Raw genomic sequence first — 24145 nt, forward strand, 5'->3', positions numbered from 1 at the left:
GAAGGAAGGAAGGAAGGAAGGAAGGAAGGAAGGAAGGAAGGAAGGAAAAAGCAAGGGAAAGAAAGAAAATTTATCTGAACTATGAAGCTCCAAACAGCACACAGTTGTCCCTTGGTATCCAAGGGGGATTGGTTCTAGGACCTGTGCAGATACCAAAATCTGTGGATGTTCAAGTCCCTTACATAAACTGGTAAAGTACAGCTGGTCCTCAGCTCTACATGAGGAACCAGCAGACACCGAGGGCCAACTACTGTATTCTTGAACGATGCTCTTATTTCCATGGAGCCTTATGATGAATATGATTCAAGGAGAAATATTAGTCAATTCTTTCTACATATACTTAGCAGTGTCTGTTATTTCCCAGACACAGTGCTGGTACTAAGGATACAAAACTGAATGAAATACAATCCCTCTCTCGAGGAGATGTAAACCACCATGCCTCATATAATGGAAATTGCTGTATTACTGACCAAATGAGGATACTGTGAAATCATAGAGAATTCTCTCACTTCTGAGGATCTGCATAGATTTCTCAAAGGAGTTGCTGCTTGCATTAAATCTTGACTCTTCGAGGAAGAACAGAGTAGGAAAAGCCTTCTAAGCCACAGTGATGACATCTGGAAAGTGTCACAAGCTATAAGAGAGATGACACTCAAAAAATTAAATTATCAATAGCTAGTAGGAACTTTCACTGTAATATGACAAAGATAGAAAGTAAAAGTTGGGAGGTTGGTCAGATACCGAAACATGCCAGGTCTAGTATGTTCTGTTCAGAAATTAGAAATTTCTTCAACAGGTGCTGAGTAACTATTATTTTTTCGTAAATAGGGAAATAAAATAAGGTTTGCACTTTGGAAAGATCACTCTGACAAGCAACATGGAAGGGGAGTGAGAAAAATAGCAGAAAGAAGAATTAGAAGGTGACTCTAACAGTCTACGTGACAGATAATAAAAGACAAAGCTGACATTAGCTGTGGAACTGGAGGGGTATGCAGGTTTGAGAGGTTTTCAGGAGTTAGTACCAGTAGGATGTACAACTAATAGCATATAGGGAAGAAGGAGGTCCCAGTATGGAAAAGAGCCAACTACTGGCTTGTCAAATTAAAGAAATGTCTTTCTATTCCTACTTAACCAACTACAAAAACTATAAGATATAGATGTTGAAATTTACCAAATCCCTTTCCAATTTGGAGGGGATATTATGGATTTTCATCTTTGTCTTGGAGATGTGATTAACTGCATTAATAAAGGTACTCATATTGAATTATACTTAGTATTACCAGAATAACCCCATATACTCATGGTTAACTTTAATTTGTCACACATTCGTTGTCAGAGCCATCATTTAAGCTAAGCATCTTTAATGATGATACCTGTAATGTAATGTTCCCTTCTCATATTATAGACATTTATTTTCCTGATTGTCACTAATTTCATATGAAAAAAATTACTTACAAAACCACATTTCATTACCATATTGAAAATTATAAAACATGTAATGAAGAAATTTATAAAGATATATACATATATATGTATGTTATATTTGCGTGTCTCTCTATATATACATATATATATCCAGATGTGTTATTATATACTGAATTAGCAAAACTTATTTCTAATATGCTGCAGAAGGAATAAAATATAGAACAATCTCTTTTAATGTTATATTTGTGCTTTCTTTCTCTCTAAAGTACTAATTTTGACTGCTATAGCTGTTTTCCCAACTCTCAAAAATCATTTGATGCTGAAGATTGGAGTATCCTGAGAATTGTGTGTGTGTACACACACGTACACATACATACACGTATATGTATATGACTATATATTGAGATTATGCAATTGTTAATTACACTGCTTGCATCTTCCTTTAAGTTCCCTGACAGAGAGTAGAGAATGTTGTCAGATTTCTTATTCCTTAAACAACATAAACGGCAATTCGGATGCGGAAACAGGTTTTCCTTGTTGCATCTGACAAACTAAAGAGTTCGTTGGGAAAGTTATAATATGAAGGAGTAACCTTTGTCCCTCTCTGACTTCTTAAAATTTTCAAGTGCCTTTACTCATTACAAACTTGTTGGATCTTCTCCACATGTGGAAATCTAAATTTCACCCCAGGGGTTAAAAACAAAACTATTGCTCCAAATAAATTGGGAAGTAAATCAACTGTCGGGAGGATCTGAGGCCCCACCACAATCCTCATTTCTAGAGTGGCCATGCACAAAGTGACTTTGTCAGAAAACAGCATCTTTCAGAAAACAGCATTGGGAAGTTACTTAATTTGAAAGAAAAGAATCACATCTCAATTGCACTGTGATGCAAGAAGAAATGCCAGCTAAGATAGCAGTGCACCTCTGAGATGCTGAGTTTCTGTTTCAACATTTGCAAATTAAATTATGTGTCACGCTGAAGCTTTACATTTGTCAATTACTTCACTAATTCCAAGCCCAGGGCCTGTTTCAGAACACACAGAGTGCACAGCATAATCCCCACTGGGCAGTGTCACATGATATTCTTGCGGTTTAAATTACAAAAGATCACTCAGATAGAAAATACACAATGCTTTCTCTTATCATTCAGAACACAGACTCCATTCAAGCAATGAAACAGGTTTCAAATACGTTTCCTAACATTTCTAGGTATATTTCTATTGCTGTATTATACAATCTTTTGTCTAGTTTTCTGCCATCACCTCTCACATATAGCTTTATTGATTCCCTGACACACAAGTCACTCAGCTTGTAACTACCATGTTATTTGAAATTTCTATTCAAGGTTTTCTGAACCATCTCCTTTACAAATAGAGTTACTATCTTATTATTTATTCTACTGCATATAACAAGAGTGGATATAGAGGAAGTTATATTAGCTTTCTCAGGTGAGGAATAAAACTGACTTATGTTCTACCCCTGGTTCAGTTATGGAAGGAAAGTTCTATACATTCAAGTTTTGTGTATCTTGCTCCCTTTTTATAATTAAATTTAAAATGACAGCATATCATAATCATGAACATGATGAAATAATTAAGTTTTGGTATTTTGAATAAGAAAGTGATATTCATCTGTGCATAACTATCCTAGGGCAAAAAAAAAAAGCTTGTTTAAAAAGTAATTTCAAATGTAAGTTCCTAACATTTACATAAACTGTTAACTCATATTACTGGCCATATCTACAAACTGGCCCAAACTGTTTTTAACCGATGGAAAGGATTGGTTTAAAAGTGAGCAACTGGAATTAAAGGGATGCCTGGGTAAATAAAAGAAAACACAAAAGGGCCATGAATGAGGAGAACCAAATAGAACAAGACATGGGAGGAGGAGGTCTGGGTATTAAATGGGAGTTATCCATTTATCTGTGCAACATTTACTCTTGCGCCTTCAGAGGCCAGGCACTGTAGCAGGGATAAGGCTGCCTAAGGTACCATTTCTGACCTTCAAGGAGCTCATGGAGCAGTATTTGTGCCTGTGGTCAGAGCTGGCGTCAGATATTATCTGATAATATGTTAGTATGCAATATGGGTTAAGTTCCCCAGCATCCCGGAGAGTGGATGGACCCTTAACACTGTGGAATGCAGACATGCTGAAATAGAGGCAGATCCCAGGAGTCGGGAAGAACCGAAGTCTTGGCTATGGAGACAGCTAGGCCAACAGGGTTTTAGCAGATATCACAAGGAATGTAGCTTTTATGGTAAATTTAGAAAGAAAATTAGGAATTTACCAAATTTTCAAATGTTAGCCAAGAAGGTAGCGTGGTCAGGAAGGAAATGTTTAAAAATTTAAAAAATGGAAACAGCAGGAAGAAAGTTATAGATTTCAATAGGGAAATGACATGTTTCAGGAACAAAATTTTCTGTGGCCCAGGTGGAGCTGTGCTGGGCATGGCTGGCATGGTAAGGAAATGAGGGGATCAGGAATCTGCCCCTGAAAAATATTTGTTTACAGTTGGCTGGAGCATTTTACTAATCAACACAAAGTGACAGGTTCAGTTTCTACAGAGTAGACACCTCTGTTCTAATTTACAGCTGTAACCTAACATTCCTTGATTTGGTTAGCTGTCTTAAAAACTGATGAGTCTGGTCACAAGCATGGCTGAAAGAGGCCAGCTCAATACATCAGTTTAATTCTATCACATAAAAAAAAAAAAGAAAATAATGGGACATTGGTGTCCTCTATATAAAAAGGACAGACTACACATAACATATAGACTCTCACAACTGGAAAAGACCTTAAGAATTATGTAGTCGAACTCATTTATTTTTCCAAATGAAAATGTGAATTAATACTAACAGTTTTGAAATGACTTGTCCACTGTGACACAAATAATACCTGTAGCAGAGTTTCTCACACAGCTACTTAGATGTGCAAAAGGAACCTGACTTCTCTTTTTGTATAACTGATCAAATCATCTTCAAGGATCCTCTACCCCCTCCCCCAAATTAAACTCCATTTTGGGAAAGAATGTAAAATTGACTCGTATGGTTTAAAACTTAGTTTGAACAATTAGGTCTTTCCTAGTATCCTTAAGAGTTGGTTAGACTTTCAGGTTTCTTCAATCTTCTTTCTCATATGCACATGGTACCCTGGGTTAGCATGTCCTGATGCCCATAGACTGGAGTCATTCTGGAATCCATATAGCATCTTCTCACTCCTTTGGTTTTCACTCAGTGCTCTTGTCCTCTGGATCGTCCCCGTGTCAGGAGGTGCCTTAAATTGAAGGAGGGTTGAACACACAGGGTGGCCTCCTCTGACTTGGTCAGGGTCTAGTAGTGATCACTGGCTGAGTTGACCTCATCTTGACTCCTACTTTGACTGCAGACCTCTCTCCATCTCTGTAACATCCTTCATGGAGCCTCTGGGCTAGGCAGCGCAGACTTGCCCACTCTTCCTTCAGTTAGCATCTATGTCCTCCCTTAGAACATAAGGCTACACAGAAAGGAAGAGTGACTCAGCATGCTAAATGTCAGCCATCTCTGTAACCACCGGTGGCCACTGTGCTTGCCCTTTTGTGCCACCCTCAAGCTGTCCCAGGGCAGCCTGCTGTGACACACCCCTCCCAGAGTCCCAATCCCCATTTCAGTCAAGAGCCCCCATCTTTGGCATTTCTAGATTGACTCTCTGACTTATTTGACTTGGAGAAAAGACATAAGGACCCATTTGTCTGATCTTCTGCTTCTCCTATCTCCTTTCTCATTCTTTTCAAAATCCCCCAGCTTTATTAGGAGAGTTTCAGACTTTCTTTTCCTCTAATCCATCCTCCTCTTTCCTTAGAACAGTAAATTTACCCTAAGGCCTAGCCCTCATTGATGGGAGGGGTCAAATCTCTACATTAAAGAAGAAACACCTTCATCTGAGATTTCTGGGTTTGACTCTTGACATTCATTAGTAAAATCTTTAACATTTTACTTACTGCAAAATTCTACTTAGAATACTAATTCTTTCTCTTTGCATTTCTTTTGTAACAGTCCTAGTCTCCTGACCACACTGCTGGAGAGATGGATGCCCCAGGTCCACTAGGAAGAAAACTAGCGGCAATATGATATAAAAGAGATACATAACCTCTGTAGTGTACTCAGAAAATGAATGAATATATAAATTTAAACTGAGAATTGGCACATTTCAGGGATTACAATCATAACCCCTGCTCTAGCTTAAAATGGTACCAAAAGTATAACAAATTAGTTATTTCGTATAAGAAGAATTAATCTTTGTTACAAACTTTGTGTCCTAGGAAAAATATAATGCCTGCCACTCTTCAATTATGTCCATCTTGAGCTACTGTGGAAAAGCTGTTGGGTGGGAAAAACAGATAGAGGTATGATAACCTGGAAATACAATTTATTTAGGGGGTTTAAGAAGGGGAGAGATGGAATAAAGGCAAGAAGGTAAAATATGAGACCAAGAGAAAACTGGGTCAAGATTAATAAGTGAAAACAAATAGAAAGGCATGAATGATTTTTAAGGAGCCTGAGAAACTTGAACATTCTAGGGTAGATATATAAAGGAATTGGAAAAATCCTGGCAACAAGAAGAAACCAGCTAGAGATTATTTTCCTTTAAAGTAATAACACAATCCACACAGGAAATTGGAGTTTAGAAACTCTATTTTTCATAGAGTCTCTCTCTACATTTCTCAAGGGGAATCAGTGGTAGTCCAGTTAGGGAATTATGCAAATCTATCAAAGAACTAGATCACTTTTATTACTCTGTGATTTGAAACACAGCACATGTGGCTTATCTAACAAACTTAGTAGACAGAACATATTCTTTGGAGTATGGTATCATTGAAATGCAGGTGGAATTTGTAATGCAGAGGAGAGAGGTTTGATGTTATTGTTTTACCTTCTGAGATACAGGGCTTTTCTAGTGTGATATTCTTTACCTTGTTTGGAAACCAATTAGCACAGTTTCTCACTACCTAAATTCTCTATTATCACTCATTTCAGGTATGTCTAAGATTTTAACTTGGTTACCTCTTTCTTTTTTTTCCTGTTTTTTTCTTTCTGGTAAATATTCACTGAAGTTTTCCCAAAGCCCAGTGACAGAGAATATTTTAGTTCTGTAGGTATGATTGAATATGTAATCACATAAAATATTTTGTGACCATACAGTTACTCAAAGACATTCCTATAGCAACTACTATTTGCCAGGGCCTATTCTAATCCATAGTTTATATAACTGGAATAAAACACATGGTTCCTGCCACCACATGATGTATGGTTATGTAGGAGAAAGCTACCAATCAGATACCAAGTGACTGTGCAGAAGTATACCAGGTATGATACTTGAGTTAAGCACAGTGGCCTGGAAAATAAATATCTAGCATTTTAATTCTGCCTAAGCTAATGAGGTGAGAGATGTTAGTCAGTCATTAGCCTATAAGCACCTTGGAGAAAATTTCATAAATATGTTCTTTTTCAAAAGATCAGTTTTAAAAGGTGTCCTTTCCTTCCATAGCCCCAAACCAAAGCACAGATTAATCAGGAGCTTTGGGAAAGGCTGCAACATCTGGTGGCCCTGGGCACAGACTCATCTATGAAAGAAAGAAACTGCAGGAAATGATTCTCTAATATACCCACATGCTAAAAATACCAATTTGTATATCAAATTCTTAAGATTTCAGAGGTAATTAAATATACTGCAAATATATGTAAAGACTAGGATTAAATTTTACCACAATATGCTGCCACCTAGTGGAGATTATTATTAATTGGGAGAATCTACTGACCTTGGAATATCTCCACATCCCTGTGGAAATTCGAAGTAGAAAGACCTCACAAGCCACATTCTCCCTCTACATAAATTATTCTATTTCGATGAAGTCTCTTCTGATCTTGTTTATAAGTGTTGTCTTTGTTACCCAAAATAGACAACAACAACAACAAACAAAAACCTTCCATTTGAACCATAAAATCGAAAACAGTGTGCTCTGCCTGTAACCTGACACTGATGTATTTGGTAGGTCTCATTACATTATCACTGCTTCCTCCAGTACGTTATCTTCCATCATGGCTCAGCAGACTTTCTCTTCTGATTGCACATTCTCTTCTTACACCAAGTCTCAAAGTCCTCACTGCTGGGCTCTATCAACCTCCAATGTCCTTTCCCTCTGGATGATTTTCTTTTCTTTTTTTTTTTTTTCATTTAAAAAAATTTATTAGGCAAATGATGAAAAGGGAAGAATTAAATTATTATTACTTGCCAGTCATTTTACAAGCTATACCATTTAATCTTCAGAGCAACCCTAATTAAGGGTAGGCATTACCCCTTAAGAGAGGAGGAACATGAGGCCCAGTCAGAGAAAATACTTGCTCAAGAACATACATTAATAAATCTGAGCCATAACCCCAGACCTTGTCTAAATGCACTACAACTAAAACAGGTAGAGGCATTTCATGCATTAAACAAATTATAGCTCCTAAGGACGTTGACAATGAGATATATGTCTAGTGGGTGTGATCTTGCAGTAGCCCCAGTGAGTGGTCACCCAATAAGTGATGTTTCCCATTGTCCTTTCCTAACAAGCCAGAGAACATTACTAAGGAGTGCAGCATTAAAGTCCAGATTCCTATGGAATGAAGCGAAGCGCTATTGAATTTAACAACTCATAACAAACATTCTGAGAGCTAAGGTCAATTACAGCAATAACTCTTTTTCTGGTAGCCCACTGTGGTTAGGCAGGTTCTGCCTCATCTGACACACTGGTGTTGCTACTTTTAAGCAAAGTGATGCTGTCGCAAGTCACACTGAAAGTTTTCTGAAAGAGCATTAGCCCTCCATTCTTAGAGTGCTTTAAGGACGCCTAAGTGTTATGTAAAAGTGAAGATCTGCAACTAAATACTAAACCCCATAGGGATCCATAAACAGGAGCTAATGTCACCCAAACTTATCTAATTGTTGTGACTTCTTGTGTCCTTGAGTAGTGAATCTCCAAGTGTGAGCCCTTAATCAGCAGCCTCAGCAACACCCAGAAATGCAAATACTTGGCGCCATCCTAGACCTACAGAATCAAGAAAGGCTGGGATGGGACCCAGCAATCTGTGTTTAACAAACCCTCCAGGTGTTTTTGATACACACTCAAGTTTGAAAACCACCAACCGAAAGAGAACAACGGTCTAGTAACCCAGGTTCTAAATAAGAGGGAAAAAAATAAGAAGATCCACTGAATTATAATACTAGGTAATTTTCTAATGAAATTCCTTCCAGAACCTGGAATTCTGATTGCCTATTTTGATAAATGGATTCTTTCTTTTTGTTTCAGAAAAAACTGTTTAATGATTTAGATGAAATTACTTTTGTAGGTTTCAAAAATTATTTCTTCCACAAATACACAGTCATCTGATTCCTCTAAGACTAGATTTTGGGGATATATATATATATATATATATATATATATATATATATATTTAATTTTTCAATTTTATTTTATTTTTATACAGCAGGTTCTTATTAGTCATCCATTTTATACAAATCAGTGTATACATGTCAATCCCAATCTCCCTATTCATCCCACCACCACCGCCGCCCCCCACCACGGCTTTTCCCCCTTGGTGTCCATACATTTGTTCTCTATATCTGTGTCTCAATTGCTGCCCTGCAAACCAGTTCATCTGTACCATTTTTCTAGGTTCCACATATATGTGTTAATATACGATATTTGTTTTTTCCTTTCTGACTTAGTTCATTCTGTATGACAGTCTCTAGATCCATCCACGTCTCAACAAATGACCGAATTTCGTTCCTTTTAATGGCTGAGTAATACTCCATTGTATATACGTACCACATCTTCTTTATCCATTACTCTGTCGATGGGCATTTACGTTGCTTCCATGACCTGGCTATTGTAAACAGTGCTGCAATGAACATTGGGGTGTATGTGTCTTTTTGAATTATGGTTTTCTCTGGGTATATGCCCAGTACTGGGATTGCTGGATCATATGGTAATTCTATTTTTAGTTTTTTAAGGAACCTCCATACTGTTCTCCACAGTGGCTGTATCAATTTACATTCCCACCAACAATGCAAGAGGGTTCCCTTTTCTCCACACCCTCTCCAGCATTTGTTGTTTGTAGATTTTCTGATGATGCCCATTCTAACCGGTGTGAGGTGATACCTCACTGTAGTTTTGATTGACATTTCTCTAATAATTAGTGATGTTGGGCAGCTTTCCATGTGCTTCTTGGCCATCCGTATGTCTTCTTTGGAGAAATGTCTATTTAGGTTTTCTGCCCATTTTTCGATTGGGTTGTTTGTTTTTTTAATATTGAGCTGCATGAGCCGTTTATATATTTTGGAAATTAATCGCTTGTCCGTTGATTCGTTAGCAAATATTTTCTCCAGTTCTGAGGGTTGTCTTCTTTATGGTTTCATTTGCTGTGCAAAACCTTTGAAGTTTCATTAGGTCCCATTTGTTTATTTTTGTTTTTATTTCCATTACTCTAAGAGGTGGATCAAAAAAGATCTTGCTGTGATTCATGTCAAAGAGTGTTCTTCCTGTTTTCCTCTAAGAGTTTTATAGTGTCCAGTATTACATTTAGGTCTCTAATCCATTTTGAGCTTATTTTTGTGTATGGTGTTAGGGAATGTTCTAATTTCATTTTTTTACATGTAGCTGTCCAGTTTTCCCAGCACCACTTATTGAAGAGACTGTCTTTTCTGCATTGTATAGCCTTGCCTCCTTTGTCATAGATTAGTTGACCATAGGTGCGTGGGTTTACCTCTGGGCTTTCTATCTTGTTCTATTGATCTACGTTTCTGTTTTTGTGCCAGTACCATATTGTCTTGATTACTGTAGCTTTGTAGTATAGTCTGAAGTCAGGGAGTCTGATTCCTCCAGCTCCATTTTTTTTTCCTCAAGACTGCTTTGGCTATTTGGGGTCTTCTGTGTCTCCATACAAATTTTAAGATGTTTTGTTCTAGTTCCATAAAAAATGCCACTGGTAATTTGATAGGGATTGCACTGAATCTGTAGATTGCTTTGGGTAGTATAGCCATGTTCACAATATTGATCCTTCCAATCCAAGAACATGGTATATCTCTCCAACTGTTTGTATCATCTTTAATTTCTTTCATCAGTATCTTATAGTTTTCTGCATACAGGTCTTTTGTCTCCCTAGGTAGGTTTATTCCTAGGTATTTTATTCTTTTTGTTGCAATGCTAAATGGGAGTGTTTCCTTAATTTCTCTTTCAGATTTTTCATCATTAGTGTATAGGAATGCAAGAGATTTCTGTGCATTAATTTTGTATTCTGCAACTTTACCAAATTCATTGACTAGCTATAGTATTTTCCTGGTGGCATCTTTAGGATTCTCTATGTAAATTATCATGTCATCTGCAAACAGTGACAGATTTACTTCTTCTTTTCCAATTTGTACTCCTTTTATTTCTTTTTCTTCTAGGAATGCCGTGGCTAGGACTTCCAAAACTATGTTGAATAATAGTGGTGAGAGTGGACATCCTTGTCTTGCTCCTGATCTTAGAGGAAATGCTTTCAGTTTTTCACCACTGAGAATGATGTTTGCTGTGGGTTTGTCATATATGGCCTTTATTATGTTGAGGTAGGTTTGCTCTATGCCCACTTTCTGGAGAGATTTTATCATAAATGGGTGTTGAATTTTGTCAAAAGCTTTTTCTGCGTCTATTGAGATGATCATATGGTTTTTCTTATTCAATTTGTTAATATGGTGTATCACATTGATTTGCATATATTGAAGAATCTTTGCATCCCTGGGATAAATCCCACTTGGTCAAGGTGTATGATCCTTTTAATATGTTGTTGGATTCTGTTTCCTAGTATTTTGCTGAGGATTTCTGCATCTATATTCATCAGTGATATTGGTCTGTAATTTTTTTTGTAGTATCTTTGCCTGGTTTTGGTATCAGCATGATGGTGGCCTCATAGAATGAGTTTGGGAGTGTTCCTTCCTCTGAAATTTTTTGGAAGACTTTGAGAAGGATGGGTGTTAGCTTGTCTCTAAATGTTTGATAGAAGTCACCTGTGAAGTCATCTGGTCCTGGACTTTTGTTTGTTGGAAGATTTTTAATCACAGCTTCAATTTCATTACTTGTGATTGGTCTGTTCATATTTTCTATTTCTTCCTGGTTCAGTCTTGGAAGGTTATACTTTCTAAGAATTTGTCCATTTCTTCCAGGTTGTCCATTTTATTGGCATAAAGTTGCTTGTAGTAGTCTCTTAGGATGCTTTGTATTTCTGCAGTGTCTGTTGTAACTTCTTTTTCATTTCTAATTTTATTGATTTGAGTCCTCTCCCTGTTTTTCTTGATGAGTCTGGCTAATGCTTTATCAATTTTGTTTATCTTCTCAAAGAACAAGCTTTTAGTTTTATTGACCTTTGCTATTGTTTTCTTTGTTTCTATTTCATTTATTTCTGCTCTGATCTTTATGATTTCTTTCCTTCTGCTAACTTTGGGTTTTGTTTGTTCTTCTTTCTCTAGTTCTTTTAGGTGTAAGGTTAGATTGTTTATTTGAGATTTTTCTTGTTTCTTAAGGTAGGCTTGTATAGCTATAAACTTCCCTCTTAGTACTGCTTTTAGTTTTATTGACCTTTGCTATTGTTTTCTTTGTTTCTATTTATTTCTGCTCTGATCTTTATGATTTCTTTCCTTCTGCTAACTTTGGGTTTTGTTTGTTCTTCTTTCTCTAGTTCTTTTAGGTGTAAGGTTAGATTGTTTATTTGAGATTTTTCTTGTTTCTTGAGGTAGGCTTGTATAGCTATAAACTTCCCTCTTAGTACTGCTTTGGCTGCATCCCATAGGTTTTCGATCATCGTGTTTTCATTGTCATATGTCTCTAGGTATTTTTGATTTACTCTTTGATTTCTTCAGTGATCTCTTGGTTATTTAGTAATGTATTGCTTAGCCTCCATGTGTTTGTGTTTTTTATGTTTTTCCCCTGTAATTCATTTCTAATCTCATAGCGTTGTGGTCCGAAAAGATGCTTGATATGATTTCAATTTTCTTAAATTTACTGAGGTTTGATTTGTGACCCAAGATGTGATCTATCCTGGAGAATGTTCCATGCGCACTTGAGAAGAAAGTGTAATATGCTGTTTTTGGATGGAATGTCCTATAAATAACAATTAAATCTGGTCTATTGTGTCATTTAAAGCTTCTGTTTCCTTATTTTCAATTTGGATGATCTGTCCATTGGTGTAAGTGAGGTGTTAAAGTCCCCCACTATTATTGTGTTACTGTCAATTTCCTCTTTTATAGCTGTTAGCAGTTGCCTTATGTATTGAGGTGCTCCTATGTTGGGTGCATATATATTTATAATTGTTATATTTTCTTCTTGGATTGTTCCCTTGATCATTATGTAGTGTCCTTCCTTGTCTCTTGTAACATTTTTTATTTTAAAGTCTATTTTATCTGATATGAGTATTGCTACTCCAGCTTTCTTTTGATTTCCATTTGCATGGAATATCTTTTTCCATCCCCTCACTTTCAGTCTATATGTGTCCCTAAGTCTGAAGTGGGTCTCTGTAGACAGCATATATATGGGTTTTGTTTTTGTATCCATTCAGCAAGCCTGTGTCTTTTGGTTGGAGCATTTAATCCATTCATGTTTAAGGTAATTATCGATATGTATGTTCCTATGGCCATTTTCTTAATTGTTTTGGGTTTGTTTCTGTAGGTCCTTTTCTTCTTTTGTGTTTTGCACTTAGAAAAGTTCCTTTAGCATTTGTTGTAGAGCTGGTTTGGTGGTGCTGAATTCTCTTAGCTTTTGCTTGTTTTAAAGCTTTTGATTTCTCCATCGAATCTGAATGAGATCCTTGTCGGGTAATCTTGGTTGTAGTTTCTTCCCTTTCATCACTTTAAGTATATCATGACACTCCCTTCTGGCTTGTAGAGTTTCTGCTAAGAAATCAGCTGTTAACCTATGGGAGTTCCCTTCTATGTTATTTGTCGTTTTTCCCCTTGCTGCTTTCAATAATTTTTCTTTGTCTTTAATTTTTGCCAATTTGATTACTATGTGTCTCGGCGTGTTTCTCCTTGGGTTTGTCCTGTATGGGACTCGCTGTGCTTCCTGGACGTGGGTGGCTATTTCCTTCCCCATGTTAGGAAAGTTTTCAATTATAATCTCTTCAAATATTTTCTCGGGTCCTTTCTCTCTCTCTTCTCCTTCTGGGACCCCTATAATGTGAATGTTGTTGCGTTTAATGTTGTCCCAGAGTAAGCTGTCTTCATTTCTTTTCATTATTTTTTCTTTACTCTGTTCCGCAGCAGTGAATGCCACCATTCTGTCTTCCAGGTCACTTATCCGTTCTTCTGCCTCAGTTATTCTGCTATTGATTCTTTCTAGTGTAGTTTTCATTTCAGTTATTGTATCATTCATCTCTGTTTGTTCTTTAATTCTTCTAGGTCTTTGTTAAACGTGTCTTGCATCTTCTCAATCTTTGCCTCCATTATTTTTCCGAGGTGTTGGATCATCTTCACTATCATTATTCTGAATTCTTTTTCTGGAAGGTTGCCTATCTCCCCTTCATTTTGTTGTTTTCTGGGGTTTTATCTTGTTCCTTCATCTGGTACATAGCCGTCTGCCTTTTCTTCTTCTCTGTCTTTCTGTGAATGTGGTTTTTGTTCCACAGGCTGCAGGTTTGTAGTTCTTGCTTCTGTTGTCTGCCCTCTGATGGATGAGGCTATCATCTAAGAGGCTTGTGCAAGTTTCCTGATGGGAGGGACTGGTGGTGGGTAGAGGTGACTGTTGCTCTCCTGGGCAGAGCTCAGTAAAACTTTAATCCACTTGACTGCTGATGAGTGGGGCTGGGTTCCCTCCCTGTTGGTTGTTTGGCCTGAGGCAACCCAACACTGGAGCCTACCTGGGCTCTTTGGTGGGGCTAATGGTAGACTCTGGGAGGGCTCATGCCAAGGAGCACTTCCCAGAACTTATGCTGCCAGTGTCCTTGTCCCCATGGTGAGCCACAGCCACCGCCGCCTCTGCAGGAGACCCTCCAACACTAGCAGGTAGGTCTGGTTCATTCTCCCCTGGGGTCACTGCTCCTTCCCCTGGGTCCCGATGTGCACACTACTTTGTGTGTGCCCTCCAAGAGTGGAGTCTCTGTTTCTCCCAGTCCTGTCAAAGTCCTGCAGTCAAATCCCACTAGCCTTCAAAGTCTGATTCTCTAGGAATTCCACCTCCCATTGCCAGACCCCCAGGTTGGGAAGCCTGACGTGGGGCTCAGAACCTTCACTCCAGTGGGTGGACTTCTGTGGTATAAGTGTTCTGCAGTCTCTGAGTCACCCACCCAGCACTTAGGGGATTTGATTTTATTGTGATTGTGCCCCTCCTACCATCTCATTGTGGCTTCTCCTTTGTCTTTGGATGTGAGGTATCTTTTTTCGTGAGTTCCAATGTCTTCCTGTCAATGATTGTCCAGCAGCTAGTTGTGATTCTGGTGTTCTCGCAAGAGGTAGTGAGAGCATGTCCTTCTACTCTGCCATCTTGGTTCAGGTGACCCCTCTGGATGATTCTCTAAACGAAACAGCAAGGTACTCTCCACCGATGCTTTGGACCCATCGTTTTCATGGCCGTTAGGAAGAATATATTGACATGAGTAGAATCTGACTTAAGGTTTTACCAGTTATTCCTTCTGTTAGACCTTACCATCTCTCTGAACTGATATGTTTTCAAGTCTTTGAATTTTAAAATCTCTCCTTTTGACCACAGCCTTCCATGATTTGAATTTTTTAAACCACCGTTTTACTTACTGATGCTTTTCTTTCAAAAATCACACACTTGGATAGCTGGGGTGGGGTGGGGGAAGAATGGTTATTTTTAGGGGGCTAATTTTGCATAGACCAGAATAGGACTTAAAAGTGGGACCTGAAAGATGCCAGTAACCAACTCAAGACAGGCTAGACACAGAAATGGAGAACCTTTCTCCATTTGTTTCTCTTTGAGAGGTATCAACAGCTCTTTCTCTCCCTCTACCAGTAGCCTAACTCCCCAGAGACCAGGGAAGAGTACCTACCACCAGCAGCTGCATTAGCAACTCCCAGGGGGAAAAGAATTTCTTCTCATCAATGCCCAAATAACAATCACAAGAAAAATCTGACTGGCCCTGCTTGGGTCATGTGCCTACTCTTTGGACCAATCACTGTTGCCAGGCAGATGGAGTTACATCATTGGCTAGGCTTAGGTCATGTGCTTACTTCTGTGGCCGGGATTCAGAGTGAATTAAGAGAAGGGGGCCGGGGGAAAGAAAAATTTACCAAGATGATTAGGCCACTTAACCCATTCCACCAAGATAACTAGTTTCTGTCTATCAATCAATCTCAAGGGCTGCTTGGACTCCCACTCATGGAACTTCTGCTCTAGACGCCTCTTTTTTCCCAGAGAAATCCTTTGCTTACCCATAATTTATTCTATTTGAACATTTCTCTCTTTCACATTTTGCTTTATCCCTAATCCTAGATGACTCAGTAACATACTTCCTCGGTCCTAAATTATCAATAGCAGCAGCATTTGATTTTCAGTTCTTTTTAAGATAGGCACTGGCCAAACTATGAGAGTCACATCCCTCACACCCACCCGGGTTCAAGGAGAGAGAATAACTTGATAAAGAACACAGTTACTGGGCTTCCCTGGTGGCGCAGTGGTTGAGAGTCTGCCTGCCGATGCAGGGGACACGGGTTTGTGCCCTGGTCTGGGAAGATCCCACATGCCGCAGAGCGGCTGGGCCCGTGAGCCATGGCCACTGAGCCTGCGTGTCCAGAGCCTGTGCTCTGCAACGGGAGATGCCACAACAGTGAGAGGCCCACGTACCACAAAAAAAAAAAAAAGAAGAACACAGTTACTGAGGGTGGCAGGGCCTTTGGGTGACATAGATCTCATTAGTTTCATCAGGATTTCAGGCCTCCTTCCCATTCTGGTCAGCTATACTTTTGATATAGCTAACTTTGATCCGACAAGCATTTCCATGAGGCTAGTGTGAGAATTTCCAATTTCTTAACCACTTAGGGGCTTCTTAATTTCCTCCCAATGATTAGTTTTGGGGAAATTAAAGTTGAAACGGTTTGAATAAACCAAAAATTGAATGAAAACTGTAGTTTTATTGGCCTCTTCTGCCACCTACTTATGCAAAAGACCACTCCATAATACAACTACTAGAGAACAGTTAGGTGATCAGTGAGTTCCCATTCATTTATTAACATTAAATCACTAGGACATATTAGGAAACAATGTTTTCAACCTCCAATATTCTCCTCTCTGGGCCCTAAATTTATCACCTTTCAGGTTAGGTTAAATTGGCCGCTTCCTTGTGGACTCTTCCCAAGCCTCTCCTGATATGCAGACATCTCATTTGCATACAAAAAGGCACACAGCATGGCTGGATAAACCAACCATCTGGCCCAGGCAATTTATCTGGATTATTACTGAACTGTACAAAACTATGTAAATATGTATTCCTAAAATTCCAACTGCTCTCTTTTCCATCTGCCTCACTGCATTTCCCTTCAGTAACCCTGAAAAGACAGGATCATTTGTTTCCCCAACCCCTCATACACAGACACACAGATACACACGCACATAGGTTCCTCTTTATTGACTGTTGCTCCTGAAAGCTAGACCAGTTGGTCTACCGCCAGTGTTTGCTATTCAGACTCAGACAGGCTTCACAGCTGATTAACATGCCTTTTACTAGTATGCAGTTGAATCCCCATCTCATTATCTCATTTTTCTTCATGCCCATTCTAAAACGTTTATATTCTCTTCTAGTCCTGAATTTCTCATTCTTGAAGGTGATCCATTTTAGAAACTCAAGGCTAACAATGAATCAGCATAATTGCAGCTGGATATTATTTTTAACATTACATATAAATTGGTGACGAAACTCATTACATGATGTGAGTCAGCGTTTCAAAATTAAACTATTGTTGAGTCCGCCTGCTGATGCACGGGACACGGGTTCGTGCCCCGGTCCAGGAAGATTCCACATGCCGCAGAGCAGCTGGGCCCGTGAGCCATGGCCGCTGAGCCTGCGCGTCTGGAGCCTGTGCTCTGCAACGGGAGAGGCCACAACAGTGAGAGGCCCACGTACCGCAAAAAAAAAAATTAAACTTGTTGTATTTCTACAGTTCTAAACTGAAGGACCTCTTTAGTTATTATTAAGCAAGATTGAATCCAGGAGATGCCAAATGATAACTTTCAATCACTACTCTATGTCCTTATGGTAACCCCCCAAATTATACAATATAGCATGTTAAGAGAGCAGGGACTCTGCAGCCAGAATGCCTAAGTTCAAATCCTGGCTCTTCTATTCACAGCAGTGTGACCTTGGGCAATGTACTTACTCTTGCTGTGACTCTGTTTATTCATCTATAACAATTTTTACCTCATGGAATTTGAAAATAAAACCATTTAAATAGTTAACATTTGTAAAGAACTTAGAAAGTGTTATGTTTATTATATAAAACAAACATCCCCTAACTCCCCCACCCTCTCAAAAGTCCACCTGCTTGAACCTGTTCTGTGGATATGTGACTCTATTCCATGTTTAATCTTTCTTCACAAGTGAAACCCCTAAAGTTTATCCCCGCCCCCCGATTCACTGCCCCAACTGGTTTTACAAGCAGACCTGTATTTGAAGAGTTTGCCTCATTAACTTAACTCAGCCTACTTCCATAGAAAAATACATTGGAGTTTGGAGTAAAAGCTTTAGCCAATAATAAACAACCATTGGACTACCTTTTGTCCTTTGTGTACATATCCAACTACAACTTTGGTCATGGTCGATGGCAAGCTGAGGATCCAGGGCATTCAGTATCCAGGCTATATTCTCTGCAAGACATAACTATCAACACGCCACCTCCATTTCTCAACTCCCAACTCCATCCACTACTCTACCCATTGACATCTGTGTTCTACTAGTAGGAGTCCACTGACACTGCTCTTACAAAGTCACGGATGATGACTTCATGGTTAAAGCCATCTTTCTTATTCCTGCCACATCCTTAGAACTTTCTGTTGGTCACTCGTTCCATGGATTTTGTGACAACACCCCTTTAATGATCCAAGTGTTTTCTCTCACCATTTCTTTTTTTATCATCTTTATGGGCCCTTCTCTCTGTGCCCCCTACATAACCCTCATTTCATGATATGCTAAAATTCCCCTGTGCCTTTGATCTGTATGCTTCTGATACAGCAAATGTATGCTGAATTGTCCCATTCACTCTCAAGTTTCAGCCATAGCCCATCTCTTCCCCAGATGATATCAACAGAATCCTATCCACTTTCTCTGTGCCTCTAGTGTGATCCCTTTCAAATCTCCAAGGTTATCTACTTAAAATAATAGTGTTCCCATGACTCTCCACAATCTACAGAAAGAGGTCTTTTTAAACTTGTCCTTTAAAAGGCACTTCATGATATTTATTGAATGGGTGAATAAATGATACAATGAATGAATAGTTGCATAGGGGCAGCAAAACTCTCAAGAAATTGACCCTTGAAATATGCTCAGTAACCTCTCTCATGAAATTCTAAAACCTCATTCAGCCCAAAGACACAAGGCTAGTTATTCTGTCCTCCTGTTTCTTTCATACAGAGACAATGAATCATGCCGAATTACAGCTCTTAAGACCTTACAGCAAATGCAAAATGCCCTACAGGATATTCATCTTTCATACTGCATCATATTTTTAAATGATAATTGTTGTCATAAATGTTCTTACCCACATTTCAGCTAGTTAAAAAAATTTGCCTGCCTCAATAAAACGGAAGATGCCAGATTGTTTACAGATGAATTAATCATGACATTATCCCTGGAACTTTTAAATTACATCAGTTACGTTGCATTTAGCATCAAAAATAACCTGCATATTAAACAAATGGAATCTTTTCTCCTATTAATAAAGATTAAATCATTAACTACCACTGCTTGAATAGCAATGTGTCTTCAGTCAATGGCTCCCAGGACAGATAAAAAATCTTGCTCTGTCACAAAATATATGCCATCCTTTCACGGGCATCGTCAGTCTTTATGGAATCTGGGAACATTCGTTTACTTTAGGAGTTCATCTATGAATTGATTATAACATTTAGTTGTGGTAGATGGCCTAATGCTGAGAGCTCAAGAGAGCTATGTGAAATAATTCCACAGTAAAGAACCCAATGCTTGGGCATCTTTGTGAAGCATCACAAGCCTGGCTTTTCAGTTTCCAATTTAACTTTTCAGATACTTAAAATATATGAATTTAGTTGATCAATGTCTTTCTAACAATTGCGTGCCGATGTCTAGATCAAGTCAGGCAGAGCCATAAAGATATTATTTCTAGCGTCTTCTCTGAATTCTGCATGAATATACAATCAAAGTAAAAATAATTAAGTAAAAACTTAGTTTAAATATACTGGTCTCAAAATGTTTGCAGAAGTTGTTTTTAATTCATTTTGCTAATTTAATTTTTGTTACCCTTCATATATTATAACATGTTATAAACCAAATGTTATAAACCAAACCAAATTTCCTTTACCGATGATCTGCAAGTCATAAGCAACAAAAACACAATGACAATTACAGCCAAAGCATCTGTCACCACACTTTTCCTTATATGTTAGATTTTTTGACATTCAATGGAAAACCACAAGTTGTAACCTTAGGCCCTTGGCAATCACTCCTGACCACCCATGGTCTGTCCTTTGTCGCCTTCAGCTTCCGTTTGTACAGTCTTGGTGGACTTCTTAGCATTAAAGGGAAAAGGAGTTCTAGAACTATTGACAGCCTACAACAAACACCACAGCATCAGAATTAAGACTCTGGCAAAAGGGGAGCAGGCACTAATTCTCACCCACCCAAGTGTCCAGGTCTTGTCGGTATCAAAGGATGATCTGGGTGGACTTGGCACTCCACAGTACCTTAATATGTTCTTTTCATTCAGATGGACTTTTTCTGAGGTCTTTAAGAAAGCAGGCTGTAAGCAATCAAGGAAATAAATCTACTACCAGTGAGCAGAGAGCCCCTGCTATAATAAGGCGACCATAGGTGCCATTTTGCTCAAGCAGTTTCTACCTGTTGTCCTTGTGTAATTATTAACAGCATCCACTTTGGCTCAAAGATGGGCCATTTTAGATGACATTAGATGGTCATTCCTAGCTAGAGCAGCAGCAACAGCCCCTGAAATGTCCATGGCAGGAGGTGTGATGCTAGTGTAACCACTGAGACCAAGGTCTCCTCAAGGTTACCCTTACCAGTGTTACCTACAGAAATAAGAGCGGCAGCAGGAGTGTTAGGAGTTTAGAACACAATACATTTGCAGATCACCCTAGTGGCTCCTGAAGGCAAACCCTCTAGAGCCCTGATGCAGGAAAGCCCAGGCTGTGTTATAGGAGGCTGAATGAGAGGGAGGGAAGTTGCCAATTCTCCTGTTCACAGGTGAGGACTCAGAGGCTAGAGACTAATTTACATACTGTGTAGGTCTCTACTGGTATCCAAGAGGGGGAGAGGCTTTTCAAGGTTTACCCTTATGAATCTTTTGGATTTTGAGCCATGTGAATATAGTCAAAAATTACATTCAAATAATATTAAAACAGTATGGAGAAACTCTACATGTTATGTAGAGGAAAATGGTTAAATATACAGCAGTGTATTCATTTTCGAAATATTATAATAAGTAAAGTTATTTTGTGAATACTGTGAAGTGACACAGAAAAATAGTTACATTACAATGTTAAGTGAATAACATAAGCCACATATGTATGTGCATAATACAATTATAACTATATTTTTTAATGGATGCATAAAAACAGGTGGCTCATGAGTAAAAATGTAAAGAATGATTGTCTAGTGGAATCACAGGTAGAATTTTCCCGAATTCTGTATTTTTCTAATGTTCTTGAATATGATATATAGTTTCCATAATGTAAACTCCCAAAATGAATTCCACTTTGTTACATATATAGTAAATAAAACTAAGAGAGATAATAAGCAGATTTCTGTTCAGGTTCTCTCTTCTTAAAAGTGTAAATAAAAACTTTTAAGTAAATTTTTTTTTTTAATTTATTAAAAGTGTCTTCCCTGAGGACGGTGAGGTGTCCTGAGAGTAGTCACTCTCTTGCTCTCTGGATAATGGGCTTTGCAGAGTTTCTGGCTTGTAGCAGGCATTCAGTAAGTATATGTCAAATGAATACATGGATTTCATGGAAAATACAGAAGCCATCAGGAGGAACTCCATGCATTTCTCATCATAAGATGTACAAAACATTGTACCACCCCTATTTTTTTTCCCTTTGTGTGTGAATGTAAGTGTGTGTCCCTCTTCTCACTTAAGGTAATCACTCAGTACAGGGAATTCCATCACTTTCTACTTCCTGCGGTAACTTGCTGCATTGATTACACCTTTCTCTCATTTGTATTCACTCACTCTTTCACTCCTGGATCTTTCTGGTTAAATTTTATATTTACTTGTGATTCTCCCATCTTCATCAAATAAATGAACAAAACCCTTCCCTGATCTAAATCCCCCTTCAGTGGCCAGTCAGTGTTCATTAGGGTTCCCCGGAACTTGGAGACTGAAAGAAGTGGAGAAAGTTGGCTTGAGGAGTGATTTCAGGAAGCTGCAGTGAGTGGACAGGCAGGAAAATTGTCCACCATGAGGGACCTTCTAAGAAGCAAAGGGAACACCTTTCAGAACTGTGTGTCTGAAGAAGGGCGTGCTGGAACATTCACCCAGCAGCTCCCATATCCCAGAAGTGAAGGGCCCTCCTGAGGCAGGGGAGGGACTCCTCTGAACTCAGAGCCCTGTGTGTCACTTGGCAGTAGGCTGGGCCCTGGCAGCATGGGAGGAAACACTAGGACAAAAAGCAGAACAACTCATAACACGCCCTTGGGGGGAGATTCTGCTGTTGGCCTCTCAAGCGGCTTCAATCTGGGCTCAAGTCAAATCACTCTACTGGTGTGGCTCTTATCACTGCCAGCTTGTTGGAGATTAATGGCGTGACATCAATGTAGGAGCATCAAACCTCAGAGTTTCGTCAAGGGCAGCCCACAGCGCTGAGAAAGATTGGGAAGCGATGGTTTAGGAAATAACATGGCGGCCCAGTCTTTCTTTTCTTCGATCTTTCAATACTATTTAGCTCAGTTGTCCACATTTTCCTTATCAAAACAGAATCTTTCCTATTTTTTTTTTCCCCATGACACAGTTTTTCCATATTTTCCTGCAATTTCATTTCTGTTTTCTCTGTCTCCTTTGCAGATTCCTCTTATTCCAAACATTGGAACTTCTCAGGATTCAGTCCTAGATTCTCAGCTTTTCACTTTCCATTCTTCCATGTCTAATGCTGTCTCATTGCTCTCAAGCGCTACCTTTTTACAATTACTTGTTTAACATCTGCCTATTTCACAAGTTTGTAATTTCCAAAGGACCATCTCTTTCCTAGCCCCATGATAAGGCAACACATGAAATATGATTAATCAGTAATTGACGGTTTTTGCTTCTCTTACTCTGTGGACCTGCCCAATCGCCCTCATGTGCAGTTGCCTATACTTGGAGAAAGCACCCACAAGGAAAGTAAGGCAGGTCTGTGATTCCTCAGCAGTGTATATTTTGCCATTCTCAGCAAAGTGACAAAAGCCACCGGAAGTCCAACTTCAGAATCTTTTTTCAAATACATTTTCAGATTTAACAGATCTCACAGGGGAAAAAAAAACTTGATGAAAATTACACTAAATCATTAAACTAGATTTTGACTATATACTTAAAAATAGGATAATCTACATCCTTACTATGTGCATAGTGAAATTATGTAAAATTATATACTGAAGCCAAATAATATTGTCAATTTATAGTAGAATCTAGAAGAACACTGAGAACTCAAGATCTGAATCTGACAATTTAGATCAAAGTGTAATTTAAAAATATTATTTAAATATCTAATGATCTGGGGCTCTAAGTTTATATTGTCCTACTGGTAGCATCTGTAAGGTCCTCCTCCTTTTTCTGTTACCACCATCAGCAATTAATGTAGTGCAATTAAATCATCATGGCTATATTCTTGGTTCTGTAAAAGATGGAACAAATCTATCTCTAAACAGAATGAAAACAACATAACAAAAGTACTAAAAAGATGGTTTCTCAGAAAAGCTTGCTTTCTCATGTTTGTCCTTTATACATCATAATCAGGGAAGGGAAGCCTGGCTATGACTGGGAAATGCTGGAGAAGCAAAGTTGCTGGTCAGTTAGGAAAATCAGTTCCCCCAAGAGAAAAACACCTCTTTTGACACCTCCCTTTGTTGTGATAAATTGTTTGCCTTGGTTATAGGAGAACGATGCTCACAAGGTAAAAAATTAATTAGATTCAAGTGTGCATGTATCGTGGGCGAGTGAACTAAGGCAACATTCTATTTTTTCCTGAACCTGTGTAATATTTTGATGAGTATACAGGAAGACGTATAGAGATATCCATTTAAAATATTTATTGAGGAAGTTTTGTTGTTTATAACTAATTTAGACTATATTTAATTAAATATGTAAAGCAATGAACTCAAAGCCACTAATGGACTATTTGTGTATATGAAGCAGAGTCTAGAAATAGCTAAGCCAACATTAATACTGTTGTCATGATTTATTAATTTAATGTACTAATGATTCATTAAAACTCTTTTAACCAGCCTCTGTCATCAATCAACAAATATTTACAAAAC

Source organism: Monodon monoceros, unplaced genomic scaffold, assembly GCF_005190385.1.
Source record: "Monodon monoceros isolate NGI ecotype Baffin Bay Population unplaced genomic scaffold, NGI_Narwhal_1 Super_Scaffold_18, whole genome shotgun sequence".
NCBI classification, from domain to species: Eukaryota; Metazoa; Chordata; class Mammalia; order Artiodactyla; family Monodontidae; genus Monodon; species Monodon monoceros.